At 37.5% G+C, this 17857-nt stretch overlaps 1 pseudogene; it reads right to left on the reverse strand.

Annotated features, from left to right (window-relative positions):
- Positions 1 to 17269: 17269 nt before the first annotated feature.
- LOC113593716 (uncharacterized) lies at positions 17270 to 17366 on the reverse strand (annotated as a pseudogene).
- Between the last annotated feature and the right edge of the window lie 491 nt (positions 17367 to 17857).

The following is a 17857-nucleotide window of genomic DNA, read 5'->3' on the forward strand; positions in this document are numbered from 1 at the left end:
GATGTTTGTTCTTTTACCTACTTGGATTTTTTTTTTTTAATGATTAGAACTCCTTGATTGTTTTGTATAACCCATGGGCAAATTGTTTGATGCTGGTATTTGCTTTGTGGTAAGACTTTAAAGTACTGTTTCAATTACTTTTAATGACTGTAGAGTTACTCAGATTTTCAAATTTCCTTTCAGTCGGTTCTGGTATGGCATATTGTCTTGAAATTTTTGTATTCATCAAAGTTTTTGTATTTATTGGCAATGAGTTACTCATAATTTCCTTTTTATTATATTTTTAATCTTTGTAGCATCTGTAGTTTTGCATTTATTTGTTCATAGTTTTGCGTTTATTTGTCGTAATATGCCTGATTTGATCAGTCTTCTTTTTCTTGACTAGTCTTGTCAGAAGTTGGTCTATTGTATTTTTTTTTTCAGTTAACCTTTCTAATTTGTTGTTTTCTATTTCATTGATCCCTGTAGTTATCTTTATGATTTCCTACTTTCTACTTTCTTTGCTTCCTTTCTGTTTTTCCCTCTAATATCTTACATTTGATGCTTAGGGCATTCACTATTAGACTTTCTTCTTATCTAATGCAAGTATATAAATATTTATCTTTCTTTCTTACCTCTTTAGCTGTATTCCACAGGTTTTGAAGCAATATTTTTATTACCATTCAGGTATGAATATTATTTTATTTCAGCAAGAAATGCTTCTTTGATCCCTAAGTTATTAAGAAATGTATTTCTTAACTCCCAAATCTTCAGATTTTCTAGTAACATTTTTGTTATTAGTTTCAAACTTAAACAGTGACTGGAAGATGTGATATATTTGATTTTAACATTTGAATTTTGTTAAAACTTATTGGCCAGGTATGGCATCATTTTTTGGTAAAATTTCTGTGCACATTTGAAAAGAATTTGTGTTTTGCAGTTTTTAGGTGCAGTGTTTTATGTGTGCGTATATCCAGTGATCAAACTTAATTCTGTTTTTCCCTAGTGATTCTTGTCTGCTTGGCAGAATTGCTCAGGTAGCTGTATTAATTAAAATTTGTCACTATGATGCAGGATTGGTGTATTTCTTTTTATAATTGTGTCAACTTTTATTTACTATATGTTAAGGTGGTTTTTGTCAATGTTTACAAATTTAGAATTGTTATATCTTCCTGGTCAATCAAAACTTTTATCACTGTGTGTGACTACATTTTTTATCCATAACAATACTTATTGTTAAATGTCTATTTTGTCTCATATTAATATGAATATATCAACTGTATTTTGGTTTAGTTTCATATCCTTTTACTTTTAATCTTTTGGGGACATATAGTTTGGTTAAATGTGTCATCAACAGCATGTAGGTGGATCAAAAAACTTAATGTTGCTAACTAAATTTACATTTACATTTATTATAATTACTGATATGCTGGATATTTTTCTTAGCAATTTACTTTGTGACTACCATTTGTCTCACCTTATCTATGTTTCTCTTTCTCCCCTTTCTTGACTTCTTCAAGACTGATTTTTTTCCTTCTCATTTCTTTTTTTCCCTCCATACTCATTAAATAAATAAATAAATATATTCACTCATATATATATAGTGCATATATTGTGAATATATTTATTTATTTTATAAATTATTTTATTTTATTTATATATTTTATATACTATATATATAGTATATATATATATACACTATATATATATATATATATACTCAAATGTGTGTGTGTGTGCGTATGTATGTGTGTGTGTGTGTGTGTTTATTTATTTTTGAGAGAGAGAGAGAAAGAGTGTGAGCAGGGGAGGGGCAGAGAGAGAGGAAGACACAGAATCTGAAGCAGGCTCCAGGCTCTGAGCTGTCAGCACAGAGCCCAACATGGGGCTCAAACTCACAAACCACGAGATCATGACCTGAGTCAAAGTTGAGACGCTTAACTGATTGAATCACCCAGTCACCCCTCTCCCTTCATACTCTTGATGTGAAGGTGATTCACTGTATTTGTTTTCATTTAGTTGATGTCTTGTAAATATTACCATGTACTTCTCAAAGGCTAAGGTAACTCAGTATTTTTACCCTTCTCCGAAATAATATAATATCTATTCCAAATTGAATCTCATTACCTGCCTCCCTAATCACCTCTTCATGAGTTATATGCTCTTGCTGTTTGTATATTAGTGCCATTCTTTTTTTCCCTAACCACAGAAGACATTTTTATTTTTATTTCACACAGTCCATGTCTGTTTAGATTATTGCACGTATTTATTTCTGCCTCTGTCTATAATTCCTTCTTGAACCTCCAGGTTTCCATCTGGGATCACTTTTCTTCTGCATAAAGTACTTCTTTTGGAATTTGACTATTGCCTAGTGTCACCAGTGCTGTTGGGGTCCATCTTCTTGACCCTTCATTGGTAACCTGTTTATAATCTTTGTGTTCAATTAAATCGTGAAGTGTCTAGGTGTGTTTTTCTTTTTATTTATTCTGTTTAGGATTTGTTGGTCTTCCTGAGTCTGTGGTGTGAAAACTTCATCCATTCTTCAAAATTATCAACTTAAAAAAAAATACATTCCTTCTCTTTTTCTCTGGAATTTTAATTAGATAACATATGAAACTACCTCAATCTATCCTTGGTGCTTCTTAACTTATCTTTCTAGTTTTCATATGTCTGTCCTTATGTTCAATACTCTGGAAATACTTTTCCTTTTTTCTTCCAGGTCATTCTCTCTTCAGTTGTGTCTAAGTTATCCATTGCTGTGTAACCAATTACTCCAAAACTTAGTGCTATAAGAAAACAAACCATTAATTTTCACACAGTGTGAGAATCAGAAGTTCAGGAGCTGCTTAGATGTGTGCTTTGGCTCACGGCCTCTCATGAGATTGCATTCAAGCTGTAGGCCAGAGACAGTAATCTAAAGGTGCTGGACTCCCTCCTGTGACTGCTGGCAGGAGGCTTGTCATGTGGTAGGTTGAATTCCACCAGAGTGATGAGATGATGATGATGATGATGATGATGATGATGGAGGAGGAGATGGGAGGGTCCAGGGGGAGGGAGAAAAAAAAAGAGGGAGAGAGGGAGAGAGAAAGCCAAAACAGAATTCATGGTATCTTGTAAAACCTAATCCCAAAAGTACGTACCATCTCTTGTGCCATATTCTATCGGTCACAGAGACCAACTCTGGTACACCATGGGGTTGTACCATACAAGGGTATGAATACCAGGAGGTGGGGGTTATTTGGGGCCATTTCAGAAATAGGCTACCGTGGTAGTTAAACCTGACCATTCTTGGGGGAAATAATTTTCTTTTTCATTTCTGGATATCTGGGTTTTTGTTTGTTTTGCAAATATACCTGATTCGTCTCTCCTTGTGATTTTAATTTCTTTTTTTAATGTTATTTATTTTGAGAGAGAGTGTGCACGCATGCACTTGTGCACATTGTAGGGGAGAGGAAGAGAGAGAGGGAGAGAGTCCCATACAAGTTACATGACACAGGGCTGGATCTCATGACTGCAAGATCATGACCTGAGCTGATATCAAGAGTCAGATGCCTAACCACCTGAGCCACCCAGGTGCCCCTGATTTTAGTTTCTTATTTATTTTTTGTTTTAAATTTTTTTTAAGTTTATTTATTTTTAGAGAGAGAGAGAGAGAGAAGACAGAGTGTGAGCAGAATAGGAACAGAGAGAGAGGAAGACACAGAATCCAAAGCAGGCTCTAGGCTGCAAACTGTCAGCACAGAGCCTGACATGGGGCTCGAAGTCAAGAGCGGTGAGATCATGACCCGAGCTGAAGTTGGACACTTAACTGGCTGAGCCACCCAGATGCCCCTCTTATTTATTTTTTAAAATGTTTGTTTATTGATTTTTGAGAGAGAGAGACAGAGAGACAGAGCAGGAGCAGGGGAAGGGCAGAGAGAGGAGAGAGAGAATCCTAAGCAGGCTCTGCACCGCCAGTCAGTGCAGAGCCCAACATGGGGCTCGAACTCACAAATTGTGAGATCATGACCTGAGTGAAAATCTAGAGTCGGATATTTAACCAACTAAGCCACCCAAGTGCCCCTAATTTCTTATTTTTAAAATACATCAAACACATTTATTTTATATTTTATGTCTGATAACTCCAGTATCTGAAAATTTTGCTGGTCTGAATTTGCTGCTTCTTGTTTCTTCTGGATGTCACTCAAGATGCTTTGATCCCCAATCTGTTTTTTCCTTTTAAATGTAATTTTATTTTTCTTAGACTTCATCATTAGAAATTCTTTGAGAACATATTTGGGGCATGTTCTTTCAAAGAGGAATTGCACTTGATTCTGTCAGATGCCAGGGGCCACCTTTAGCCTAGAACAACTTTAAACTAAATTCCTGGCTTGCAGTTTTTTTTTTTTTTATGACCCAGGTAAGATAAATTTGAGCTTCAAAATTTCATGAGGATTAGCTTATGTTTATAAATTATTAAGGAAAATATCCCCCTCTCAATCAGGGTCAAATTTGAGATTAACAATTATTTTTAGGGTCTCCTGGGTGGCTCAGTTGGTTAAGCGTCTGATTCTTGATCTTGGCTCAGGTCATGATCTCACAGTTTGTGAGTTTGAGCCCCACGTCAGGCTGTGTGCTGTTGGCATGGAGCCTGTGTGGGATTCTGTCTCTCCTTCTGTCTGCCTCTCCCCAACTTGTGCGTGCGTTCTCTTTCTCTCTCTCTCAAAATAAATAAATAAACCTTAAAACAACAGTTATTTTTACATTTTCTTGAAGTAGATATATTTCCTGTTTACCCTTACACTCTGGTCAAATGCATTTGGAATTAATGTCATGCAGAGGAGTCCTCTATTATACAATCCACCTTGGATGGGGCCATGGACTCATGTGTCCTCTGTGCCCTTTAGAGTGGTGAAAGCTGAAGCTCACGTTTACTCACACACAGCATATGGGTTCAGTGTTCTATTTCCCTGCCTGGATTCCTCATTTTGCTGAGTTTTGGCCTCTGAGTGTAAACTGCTAACTCATCAGGTAAGGTAAGATGCTAACTCATCTTAAAAGCATATGTCACCTCTTATTTCTGATTATTTTCAGTTCTAATTGTTTCTAATTATTTTTGGTATTTTTAATGACTGTCCACTTGAGTCGGTCCAAAAACCTCTTCCCCCATGCTGTTGGAAGTGAGCATTCTCCACTTCATAACTTTCTGAGTTCTGTTGGACTTTATTATCTGTACCCCAGAACTAGAATATAGTGATTGCCTGAAAGGTGCCTTTGACTAATTTTGGAAGATTATATTTCATAACAATAGGCAAAGATCTTGTAGCTTCTTGCTTTCTGAACTTCTCAGTAGATATTCAAAATGGATATCCAAATTTTCTAGAACTTAGTGGGATTTCCACAGCAGAATCTGATGGCTTTGAAGAAAATTAACTTCTTCATTTCAGCAAGTATATATTCTGAAGTTTTGAAAATTTTAGGGTGGGCAATGATCTGAATGGGAATCTAAACTATCATTCTTTCCAAACACAGAAGAATGGCCTAATGATGATAAAGAACCTTTACAATCTATGATTTCTCATTTTTTCTGGATATTGTACTTTCTCTTTCTTGGTTCCATCTTTCACATTAAATATCCAATTTTAAATTCTATTGTCTAATTGATTTAATGATTAAGAAAATGTTCCTGATATTCAGCCTAAATTTTTCTTCCTAATTTATTCCCATTACTCCTGGTTAAATCTTGAATAACTAGGATTGATGAAGCACTGAGAACTAATTAATTGATCGCCAAAGCATTGTGGTATTTTCCAACTCTGCAGTGAATTCTCTTAGTCTGAGAAACACTTTTCGCAGTAAACTTCATTGTAAAGCTGTTTGTTGTTATTTCTGTTGTTTTTTCACAGACAAGTTAAGTTTAATATTTTCCCCCAAAATGTCACATTAAGCATAAACTAATAGGAGGTCAAATATTTACTTAGACATTTTCACTTGCTAATCTCTAGTAGAGTTGATCATACTTGGGGAAAAGGCTCTCAACCCTAAGTGACACTCAGGGAACCACATTCTGGATGGTACCTGATGGATACCCTTTGAACAGCACGTGACTCTCACTGAGTGTGCTGTCCACTCTGGGGACATATCTTATTCAGTCGCTTCTTTCTGTGAACTCTTCGTACACTCTGTGTTGTAGCGCCCAGAAAACTGTGGTTTTATTTGGTAGGTTTCATGGCCCCCATGTAATTAAAACTCCCTGATTGAGAATTTTCTGGCTTTCTCCATTTTCTAAAGACTGATGGGAAATGCCATAGTGAGTTTTTCATTCAGGGCAAAGTATACCCTTAGTATCCAGAATGGTGATAGTGACTTTGATTCTAAAATCGGGAAAGACTCCTGAAAGGAAGTGGGGTTTGACCTGAATCAAGATGATTGAGTGGGAGTTAGGCAAGTTGCAAAGTGAAGACCCGCTTTTTAAACAGAGGGCACTGACTATGGAAATTCACCAAGGCAGAGGATGTTTGGGAAATCCCTGGTTCCTGGAACAAAGGGAATGTGGGTGGGGCAGGCAGGGTCAAGTCACAGAGCACCTTCTGTGCCTTAATTAGAACACTGATTGTATCTTGAATGAGATGAAGACTGTCAGGGGAGAGGGGCTCCATAAGTATTAGTTGATGATGATAGGGATGTTTTATATTCTTGTGTAAAAAAAGAGTGGTTTGAGTGAAAGAAAATCGTTGGATCTTTTATTTACCACATGCATTTGGTTTGTAAGTTGCTGCAAGATTCTACGTCAGAAACACTGTTTTACTACTCCCTGTTCAGGTACTTTTAATGTCCAATTTATGAGAGAAGCTCTTGCGGGAACACCAGCCACCACCTCCTACTTCCCCCAGATAAAAATGCAGCGTGACTTGGGAAAAATAAAACCAAACAAAACAGTGTGGATTTGACAGTTCTGATATGTAGAAGTCTTAGATACTTAGCTGACCTAGAGGGACTGTTAGGCATTGCTTTTCACATCTGTTTGATGGACAGGTGAGGCATATCATTTGCAGTAAGGAAGGGGATAGCATGATAAGGGTAGACCTTGGTTTTGGAATTTAAATGTTATTCGTGGTAGGATGGAAATGGGACATATTTTTATTGATTTATTAATTTCTTTTTTCATTTCATTTATTAACCTATAGAAAATAACTTTCGTTTGTTTTTCTTTTTTATAATTTTTTAAAACATATTACTTATTTTTGACAGACAGAGTATGAGTGGGGAGGGGCAGAGAGAGAGGGAGACACAGAATCTGAAACAGGCTCCAGGCTCTGAGCTGTCAGCACAGAACCCGACACAGGGCTCGAACCCACGAACCGCAAGATCGTGACTTGAGCTGCAGTCCGATGCTTAACTGACTGAGCCACCCAGATGCTCCTTTTTCTTTTTTAAAATAGTGTGTTACTGAAGTCTGTCTTTTTAGTAACCTTCTAGAATTTTGAGCATTCTGTCTTCACTCTGATGAGATCTGGGAAATGTTGCCTTGTAAGTGCCTTATCTTGGTACAGTATTGTATTAAAACATGACTGTGGCATTTATAAAATTACCTCAGAGCAGTGCCCAGAGGATTCTTATGGTGTTTGCCTTTCCCCACTAATGAGCAGTGTGTGGGAAGTGAGCAGGGTCAAGGTCATTCAGTAATGCTGTGTGTATAGCTTTTGTTGCCCGATGTGGGATTTAGCTTGATACCCTCAGAATTTATTGGTTGGTAGCTACATTAATAAAGGAAAATAATTTTTTCCCTTCTGGGAGCTCTGTTAGAATCCCCCTGAGTTCTTTTGTGTTCTGTTAATTTAGTTTTGGATTGGAAGGTCCCAGATGTTCCACACCTTATTGCCCTCCGGCTCTTCCTGACTGCCTACTCAGGTATGTTGGGGAGGAAAGAAAGAAGGCATCCAAGGAGAGAGAAGGTGGAAGATGAGAGATGTAGGGGTGGGTAGAAGAGAGGGGGGTGGAGATGGGATGAAGGCAATGGGGAGACAGGGGAAGAAATGAAAAATGGGAGGAGAGAGGGAGAGAGAAAATGAGAAAAGAGACTCTTTACTATCTTTCAGTCTTTCAGTTACTAGACACATACTCATCGAGCATTATCTTGGGAACATAATGGAATAAGGGTTGACTTATTACTAAGCAAGGAAATTCAAACTAACTCATGTCCTCTGAAACAATTTAAGACAGCAGTTGTAAAGAAAAGTAATAGGACAAAAATACATCGGACATGTGGTTGTAACATTCATTTGTATGAAGGCAAAATGTATTCATGATTTATGTCCTTTTTGATTAATACCTTGAGATGTATATGTGTACATGCATAGGTATAGTTTATTTACAACTTTGTTTTGGCAGTCCTCTGGCATCTAAACCATCTCTTGAAATACTGCATAAGGTCAAAGAAACAATTCTAAAGTTAGTAATAATGGAAATTAAAAGGTGAAGAAAATGGAGGGAGGCAGTTTGCCACAGAGACATCAAATTTTATTTTAATTTCTCCACCTGAAGTTTAACACAAAAGATAAATCTTTCCTGACAGGATGGGCTAAGGAATATATCACATCAACTTGCAAGTTATTAACTGTTTTTTTTTGAGACAGATATCACCTCAGTAACTGCTCCAAATGCATTTACTTTATTTTAAAGGTTGTTCTTTCCATTATTAATGCCATACTGAATCACAGAGCCGTTTATGATGAAATGTGCAACTCTAAAAATCCTGTAAATGCATCTGCAATGGTTACTGGTATTTCAAGCCATCCCAAAATATACTGTAAATTTTTGGAAGATGTTTTTATCTTACTGTATACTCTCCGCAGACTGTTAGAATTCAATTTATTAACTCTCTGGAACTTGAAAGCTATGCTTGAATAAAGTGATACCAATATTTGTCAGGAATGGCTCAAATTATGTATTTTATGAGAGAACAGCAAAATTCCAGACTTTGAAATTTCTATATCAATAGTGATTCTGGTGGGGGTAGTGTAGACAGGTTTTAATGAGCTTCAGAAGGGATTTATTTATATATTTACTTATTTGCTTATTAAAGTCAGATGATATCTCTCCTATAGTATTTGCAGTTATCCCACTAAAACTGGGAAATTTTGCTTAAAGAACAGAAAAAGACTTTAATCCATTTCATAAATGGTTTCATTACCCAGCTATAAAGATGAAGGGTGGAATGGTGTGAGAAACCTCAGCTGGGATCCTGAACACCTGAGTTTAAGCACCATTTAATTTTTTTCCCTTACTGACTGGACAGCCTAGGCTAGTCGACTAACATCTCTGAGACTCTGTTGCCTCAAGTATGAAATAAGGAAGCTGAATATGCTGGTCTCTGCTTCAGAATTTTTAATCTTGACTCATCATCTTTTTAGAACAGTTGGGGTTTTTCAAAGCTCTCAGAGCAACAAGGGAGTGAATAGATGGTCATATAGTGAGACATGTTTGCCTGTGTAATGCCAAGACCCCTTGAGCAAAACAAAGGAGTAGAAGGTGTTAATCTAGATTGCAGATTTAGTTCTAGGGCCATGAAATGCAAGACCCCCATCTTGGGGCTCTTCCCGAGATCACCTAGATTAGATTTTAATTCATACTTCTCACTTTACAAATGAGGAAGCTGAGTCCTTGAATGAAAAAGGGACTTCAAGTCTCATGTATCAAGTCAGCGTTGGCAAGACCTGGAGCCTGAACTTTGATCCTTTGACTGGATCTTATTTGGCAACCCATCTTCCCTTTTCTGCTCCCCTTTCGAAACTTGCTGTCAGGAAAGGACATCATAACCTCCTTGTAGATGCAGATATAGATGACTGATGAGTCTTCAATTTGTGTGTGTGTGTGGGGAATGGTATAGTAATGAAATCTGATTACTGACAGCAATAAACAGAGGGGGCTGTAATTTGGGGGGCCCACGAACCCATTTTCAGTGTCTCACACTAGCCCTTCATGTTTTCTTACTTCATCATTATTTTTCCCCCTCCTTACACTGCTTAAGTAAAAAGAAATGTCTACTCAAGCATTAGCTGGAAGCATCACAGGGTTTGGTCTTCATGTTTTCAGACTATGAAGACCAATCATTCATTTATTTAACAAGCCTAACAAGATCTATCTATTATCTCCAGATACTGCCTGAGTCCTGAGGTTAATAGCAATGAGCAAGACTCAGTTCCTGACCTGTTAAGTTTTTAGTGAGCAGTATCCTCTTTGTCCCCTGGCGTAGCAGAAGAGAAATCAGCTATGAGATACATGTTCAGGAGTTCCTGGGTGAGTCTGTGTCATCTCGTTTTTTCTCACCTGCTCTTTTCAGAGACAGAAGTTCTCCTTTTAGGAGGCATAAAATGTAAGTAATGATAGAATTCTTTCTCACTGTCATTTTTCTTGACATACATTCCAAATATGAAAGATGTTTCTAAAAGACATGACTTAATTCATTCTTCCTGATTTTTTGCCATGTATGTTGAACTTAAACTGAGGAGCAGAAATGCAAGCATCTTAGGAATCTCAAGACTCAAAAGGGATATGTAAATATTCCATATGCAAAGGAAAGCACAAAACAGACTGCATCTCGGATATTTTTGAAACCCACAGCCCACCATCTTTGTTACTGCAATATTTCGGTACTGTTTCAAACAATTTCTTCCACCTTGTATAATCGTGGCACTGAATAAATGTTCAACATTAAAACAGTTACTGCTTTTCAGCTCCAGGATGGCTGTGTTTCAGAATCGAGAGAAGCATGTGCCTCCTGGATGAAAGGTGTAATATAAATGCAACTTATTTCCATTTTAGGCAGAATTCCCAGGCTGGCATTTAGCAATTAAAAAAGCAAAGCTAAACAAGCCCAGGAGATCAACATTTTCTTTTCTTCCAACCCAAGATGCTCAGTTATTGTGGACAAAGAACTAGAAGGCTCCACTGTCCTTTGTTGACTCTTTGGAGCCTCTAAGGCAGCATAGGCGAGAAGTGAGAGAATTATTTTTTCATTTCCATTAATCAACGGAGAGTCTAAATGAAGAGGTACAAATGGCTCTTTCAAGACTTTGTCAAAGCAGAATTCACATTAGAAAAGATTTACTGATTTTTTCCTCCCTATTAAGTAATCTCTCTTGATATTTCCAGGTCTTTATCTTCTCTTCAAAGAGTACTCTGTCTGTCCTGGGCTTAGCTTTCCAAGGTGCATGGTTGAGTGGGAGATTATCTTCACAAGAAAATGTAGATTTAGAAAAATATGCTTCTGGGAGAGCATGCTTTAGGAAAATAGACATTTCCCTAACTCAAAGAAAAGAAACTCAACATTTTCAAAACATCATATGCTGGTGATTTCTGAGTGATGGATGAAAAATACTCTCCTCTGAGAGATACAGTCTTCTCTGGATTCAGGACTTTGCTATGAGAATAAAGTTTTCTCCCAAACATTGCTACCTTTAAATATTCAGTATTGATTTCTGCCTATTCTCTCTCCCAAGTTCAAAGTTATGCACCCTTCGACTAGTGTGTAAGGTATCTGTACTTAGAAGGAAATGTGAGGTCTCCTTTCCAGGAACTGCTGTAATCTTCTCTCTAATTCTGTCAATATAATGAATCTAAGAACTCTAACCTTAAGGCCAAGTAATTTACCATTAGTGGTCTGTGTTTGGGGAAAACATACCAACTGAGAGATGACCATAGTTCTTGTCATCAAAACAAGTGCCTTGATTACAAGTGTATGACCTAAATTTCTCTTGAACACATTTTAAAATCTTTTATCTATAAATTTTCTCAGGAATAAGCAATAGCAGAATGGGAGTATGAATTAAGCCAAAGGAAAAAATCTTTCAAATGTAGACCCTTTTATTAGCTTTCTAACATTTTTGATCTCCAGTGATTCACTAGGTACCTTAAACGTGAACTTGGTGTCAGTTCTTCCTCCAGCCTCAAGCCCAGGTGTTTTATTTGATTTTTTTTTTTTCCTGGAGGGCAGAAACCCAGTACGCCATCTGTTAAAGGACACATTTGGACTATTACATACCCTGAGAAAGGCACATACAAATATTCTGTTACAACTGTTACTTCACAGTTAATACTTGTTGTCTGTCTGTTGCTCTCAGGCTTAATGACAGGTAGATTGAACAAAGCAGGCACTGGAGGACGTTGCATACACTGAAGCAATTGCTTGATGCAAAAGCACACTATCCTAAGTCTAACTAGAACCATTCTGTACGACCTTGTAATGGTAAACACATGACACTATGCATTTGTCAGAAGCCCACAGAACTTCACTGCACCAAGAATGAGCCTTACTGTGTGCAACTTTAAAAAAATCATTTAGGAGGTCAGTATCCCAGGATGCAATGGAGTATGGGACAAAAGACTCCAACAGCCTTCCATATGTATGAAACGGCATTGCTAAAGTGGCTGGGGGTGGGGGGTGGTGGGCAAGGTGCTGCTAATACCCACATGAAGCATTTCTAAGAGGAGGGACTTTGGCACCATGGACATACACAATGTTTTCTCAGCAGCACCTGTATCAAAATCACTGGTGCAAATTTTTAGTGCTATTTTTAAAGAAACGTGAAGCTATCTTCATTTCCCGAGATTCTGAGTCAGCAGCTGTTGCATGGGTCATTTATTGAAGAGGTCAATGAATGTTAATATAACAAGGACCTAATAATAATCAGAGTCTTAATATTCATGTAAAGTGGCGATGAATTATGCAGCAAGATTTTATATCTGTTTCTTCTTTTTCAGCTGGGTTTCAACCAGAAACCTATGTGAGTTGCACATTCCCTAAGGCTGAATTGACTTGTTTATGTAATTGCCCTTTTTCTTCTCCAAGTTAGAATTTTTATGATGGAAAATACCTTTCTCCTTATTCTGTGTTTTTCCTTCTATCAAGGCAAATTTCTGCATGCGACTGCAAGAGTTGGGGAACAGGCAAAGAATGCATGTTTTCGATTTATAAAAGCTATATAAAAAAGATTTTTGATATATGGGCGCCACTCCTTATAAATAATATCTGAGAAATTAAAATATTCAGACACATCAGGAATTTGGAATAGTTAAAAATGTGAAATATGTAGGGCTTCTTTTAATGATTTTGCAGTGGTAGGAGGTCATAAAAAAGATCAGACCCCTGAGAATGCAAAGCAAACTTCACAAACCACCCCCTCCTGGTTCTGGCGTTAATGATTCTAGTTCTTCTCAGTGGAAGTTTGTGTTATTTAGTGATGAGGTCAGGAGGAATTGGGAGATGATGGTCAAAAGTACTGTAACATTGGGCAGTACCTCTTCATAAAATCTTAGCCCCCCCCAAATTTTTTTCTGTACCTATTACTCTTGAGATGGGGTTTTAATTTCAGACCATAGGTAAGGCATCACAAGATCAATTAAACCTCCAAAGTCTCTGCATCCAACTGGCCTATGATGGTCCCTGTGTTCTGTAGTAGACCCAAGGGGCCAAAAGAGAGGAGCTGTGGTGTTACCCTTGAACCATCTCTGGACTGTCCTAGGAGATATGGAAATAGCAGTTTGAGTCTTCTGAGAACTTTTCATTTATTGACACCTTGGTGTTATGTGAAACTGCACTCGTGATGGTATCTATCTCCATGAAATTACTGTAGAGATGTGCTCTTGGAAATGAACTTATTTTTCAGGAACACACACACACACATGCACACACTACATTAGTAAAGAGTCACACATGTTGTATACTACATTTTAACTTCTATATATGGTAGTGATGTTAGGAAATCTGTTCAAGAAATCTGATTTTACAGTGAGGAAATTGAGATTCCAGGTGGGAACACAATGACAATTCTTATTCCCATTAGCGGATGGGAAGGCAGGGGTTGAACCCCCAACACAGTGTACTTTCTGCCATAGAACAATGTATATGCAGTTATATGGATAGATGGATACAGACAGAGACATAGATATATACCTGTAATACAAAACTGGTTGGAAACACAATATTTAATAAATCTAGCATGCAGCAAAACTCACTAATTTTAGCTAGAGTCTAAGTTGTTTGTGTTTTATTATTTTTCTGTTCTGAGCACATACGTCTCGTAAATAAAAGCATTTAAAAGGCCAGATAATCTTGATTGTTTAATGTCATGACTGCTGAAAGGGGGCTTGAACAAATGCCTTTATTTCACACATCTCGTGTAAAACTTTGTGATCTTTACAATACACACCACAGAGTTTCTCCTGTGGGTAATGCTGTGTAAAGTTGTGTTCATTAATTGAAGGGATGGAATGCTGGAATCTCTCAATTTATTGTCAATGAGTGAAAACTGTTTCTCATTTCATCACAGAATAATATGGAGCTGCTATGTGGATGATTGCATCTCCATATGATTAGAGGAAAATGTAAAGGAAGTATAATATTGTAATAAATGCCTACTAAGTGCTAGTCAACTTCTATCCATGATCTCATTTAATCCTAAACACATCCTCACATTGTAAGAATATAGTCTCTACTTACAGGTAAGAGAATTGAGCCTTAGATCAAATAACAAGAAGAGCACAGTCAAGGTTGGAACCAAATTCTGTATGACTACAAAAGCCATCCATTTCTCATCCTATAGTCTATAGTAAAGAGATTTCATAATATGCTTTTCCCAGATCTCTTTTCGAATGTCTAAGTGCCTGGGTGGGTCATGAGAAGAAGGGGGAAAAAAGGCAGAGTCAAATTCCCTGCAGATAAGTTTCTCATTCCAAATGGTACATACTATTCTTTCTTTGCCTGACTTCATAGTGCATCCCGATATTGTGCAACTCTATTCATCTCAAGACATATGGAAAGAGTTTTATGTTTTAAACAATTAGACTTGACAGCACTACTGTTTCTTTCTTATTTAATATCCGTCGGCCCTGGAGCCCAGCCAGAATCTGTATTCCCTCTCCAAATTTAATTCTTACTCCTCGTACATATTACTTAGTTGTTGGGAGACAGTAACTTAATGGCATTTGTTCCTGTGGTTTAGGAACATCTGCGTTATGTCACTTTTTAGCTGACCTGCTTAGCTCAGAGGGAACAAAGTTCTTTGTCTAATGATCTTCCAAGGGCCCTTGTTATCGGTGATTTTGCTTTCCAGATCCTATGTTGTTCTGTAAATGTCATGAGATGACAAGATTTCCAGATATTAATCTGTTTCTGCTCAAAGAAGAACGGTGGTTATAAATATGGAAGGAACATAGAAAAAGGATATTGTAGAGGAGAAACTAGCAAAGTCATAGTTGTTGGTGTGTAATGTGTTGGTCTGGCAAGCTTAAAACAACAGGGGAAATGAAAACAAGGGTTACATTAGTGGGAAAAAATACATCTTCACGTTTTGTGTGATTTCAGTTGAGCTCAATTCAATCAGTTTGGTTTGATTTAATTCAAGAAATGTTTCTTTGAGCCTTCAGTGAAGAGCAGGTGATATCCTAGATGCTGAAACAACTTTGGTTGCTTTAAGGTTTGGTGTGGCCAACCAAAATAGAACTAATAATGTGGGGTAGCTTTGAGAAAGTCACTTCACCCCCATGGGTGTCGGTATCCTCATCTGTTAAATGGTGATCTCTTCTAATCATTCACATTTGGTCACATTCCTTATGGCAAAGCTATGCTATAATTAAAAGAACACTTGTTTAAAAATTGGTGATTCACATTTTAATCCTGGCTCTGATACTATTTCATAAGTCACCCAGCTTATTTTGGGGGTCTCATCTAAGAGGTTAGAGAGACTGATTTCAAAGGTTCCCTTTTGATGGTCTCGTCCTGTGAGACTGGACATTATCTCATCTTGCCCATATTAACAGCTTGCATAGAGTACACAAATTATGAGGATGGTGTTGATATTGTTGTACCTAATTATCCCTTACTCAAAAGTGGTGTCCTGGTATGGTTTGTAAATTGTGACCACAGAGATATGCATCTGGTGCCAGTGGCAGAAAACATGGTCCCGTGACTGAAAGAAGAATGATTTTGAAAGTCAAAGATGTCAAGAAATGAATATCTCTGAATAAGAGAAGTTTCTGGCAAGATTTTAATTGGTGTGGGTTTTATGTTTGTCAGCTTGTGGCAAAGAAATATTTTATTGAACTAACATGTGTCGAGCTCTGTTGTAGCATCTAGTACAGTTCACTGAACACTGTAGTTTTCCTCTTTGTAGTGCCTTTTCTGCATAAGGATTCCCCACCTGATTGACATCAGGCTCTGCCCCGTGACTTGCCCCAGCCAATAAAATGTGACGAGGAATTAGATGCCACCTCTGCATGGAAGTTTTAAGAGAGGCAGTGAATAATGACTGTGTTCCCTTTCTCTCTACCACGGGATCAACAATGTGCCAAGGTGTGGGGCATCCATCAGCTTGGGACTCAGCATGAAAACACTGTGGAGCTGTCCTGTGATTATTTTAGTGTGATCAAGGACTAATGTTCTGTCATTGTAATCTATTAAGATTTCTTTTGCAGTTGCATTATAATCCAGTCTACCCTTGCTACTTGTGCTTGCTACTGAAATATAAAGTGGTGAGCAAGGCAAATCTAACCTTGGGTCCTTTATGGATATTTCAGTCAAGCAAAATGTTATAGTAATGTATGATGTATATTACTGTAGAGGAAGTATGCATTGTATGCAGGACCTTGGGGTCAGGGAAGGCCATGTTGATAATATGCACTTAAGCTGACAGTTTATAAATGCATAGCAATAAAACTGGCCAAAGGCCAGGAAGAGGAAGAGGTTGTTGCAAACAGAAAGAATGTCACAGGTCATGGCATAAAGGCTAGAAAGCTCATGGGAGTTGGGAAACTCAGTGTTGAATACAGCTGTAAGACAGTGAGGAGGGAACTAAGAATGAATGTGGCCCGAGAGATAACATCAATAATAATAATAGTGAGCATTTATTAACTTTGTGCTAAGTGCCTTACATACATTTTCCTCACGATTATTATCACCATTTTATACAAGAGGAAATTGAGCCAGAAAGAAGTTTAATAACTTGCCAGTAGCCACACAGCAGGAATGTGATTTTATCTGAAGGGCAATACGAAATCACTGAATGGTGTTACACAGGGGAGTCTCATGATCAGATTCACATTTTAGAAAGAGTCTCTGGGTGCAGCAGGTTCCCAACTCAAAATCCGCCTCTTGTGAGGACGTGTGGACCTCAATCTCTCTGCTCTTATCAGTGTGACTCCATTGACTAAAGGAGTCGGCAGGAGGGAAGATGATTGCCAAGGCACCACAGAAAAGGTCACCTTAAAACTGCTTCTTAAAAAAATTAATAAACTTTATTATTTTTTAATTGAGAAAAATATGGAATGGGTCATGAATTTGCACAGGGGACCAGGCTAACCTTCTCTGTATGTTATTCCAGTTTTAGTATATGTGCTGGCGAAGAGAGCACAGAAAAGGAGATGTTTGGAAGGAATAAGGATGGTATATGCAGGAAAGAATATATTGTGGGTCTCCAGAGCATTAGGATTTGGGTAATAGTTTTAATAACAATATAAAGACAATAAACGGATCCCCAAATGAGCTCTTGTACCTAGTTCAAATAATGGATATGATATTACATCAATATTTTGAGCATTTCAATTTACTTTTGAACATAAAACAGACAATTTAGTGGGTAGATTAAAGGCAAAGTCAAAAATCTTTAAAGCAGATTTTGTTAAGGACCCATGTATCCTTCCCTACCTGTTTACTGAGGATGGATAATAGTGATCACAATTTGCATTTCTCTTTGTCATAAATAGACATATAGACCGAGGGGGGAAAGGGTCCTTCCTAAATGACAGTGACATCTCTGACAGGTGTTTTCTGTGAGTTGTTTTGTATCCCTAAGAAGCCTCTGGAGACCTGGGCCTGACTGAAGAGGTCCTCAAGTCAAGATGC

The sequence above is a fragment of the Acinonyx jubatus genome, chromosome D4, assembly GCF_027475565.1.
Source record: "Acinonyx jubatus isolate Ajub_Pintada_27869175 chromosome D4, VMU_Ajub_asm_v1.0, whole genome shotgun sequence".
Classification (NCBI taxonomy): Eukaryota; Metazoa; Chordata; class Mammalia; order Carnivora; family Felidae; genus Acinonyx; species Acinonyx jubatus.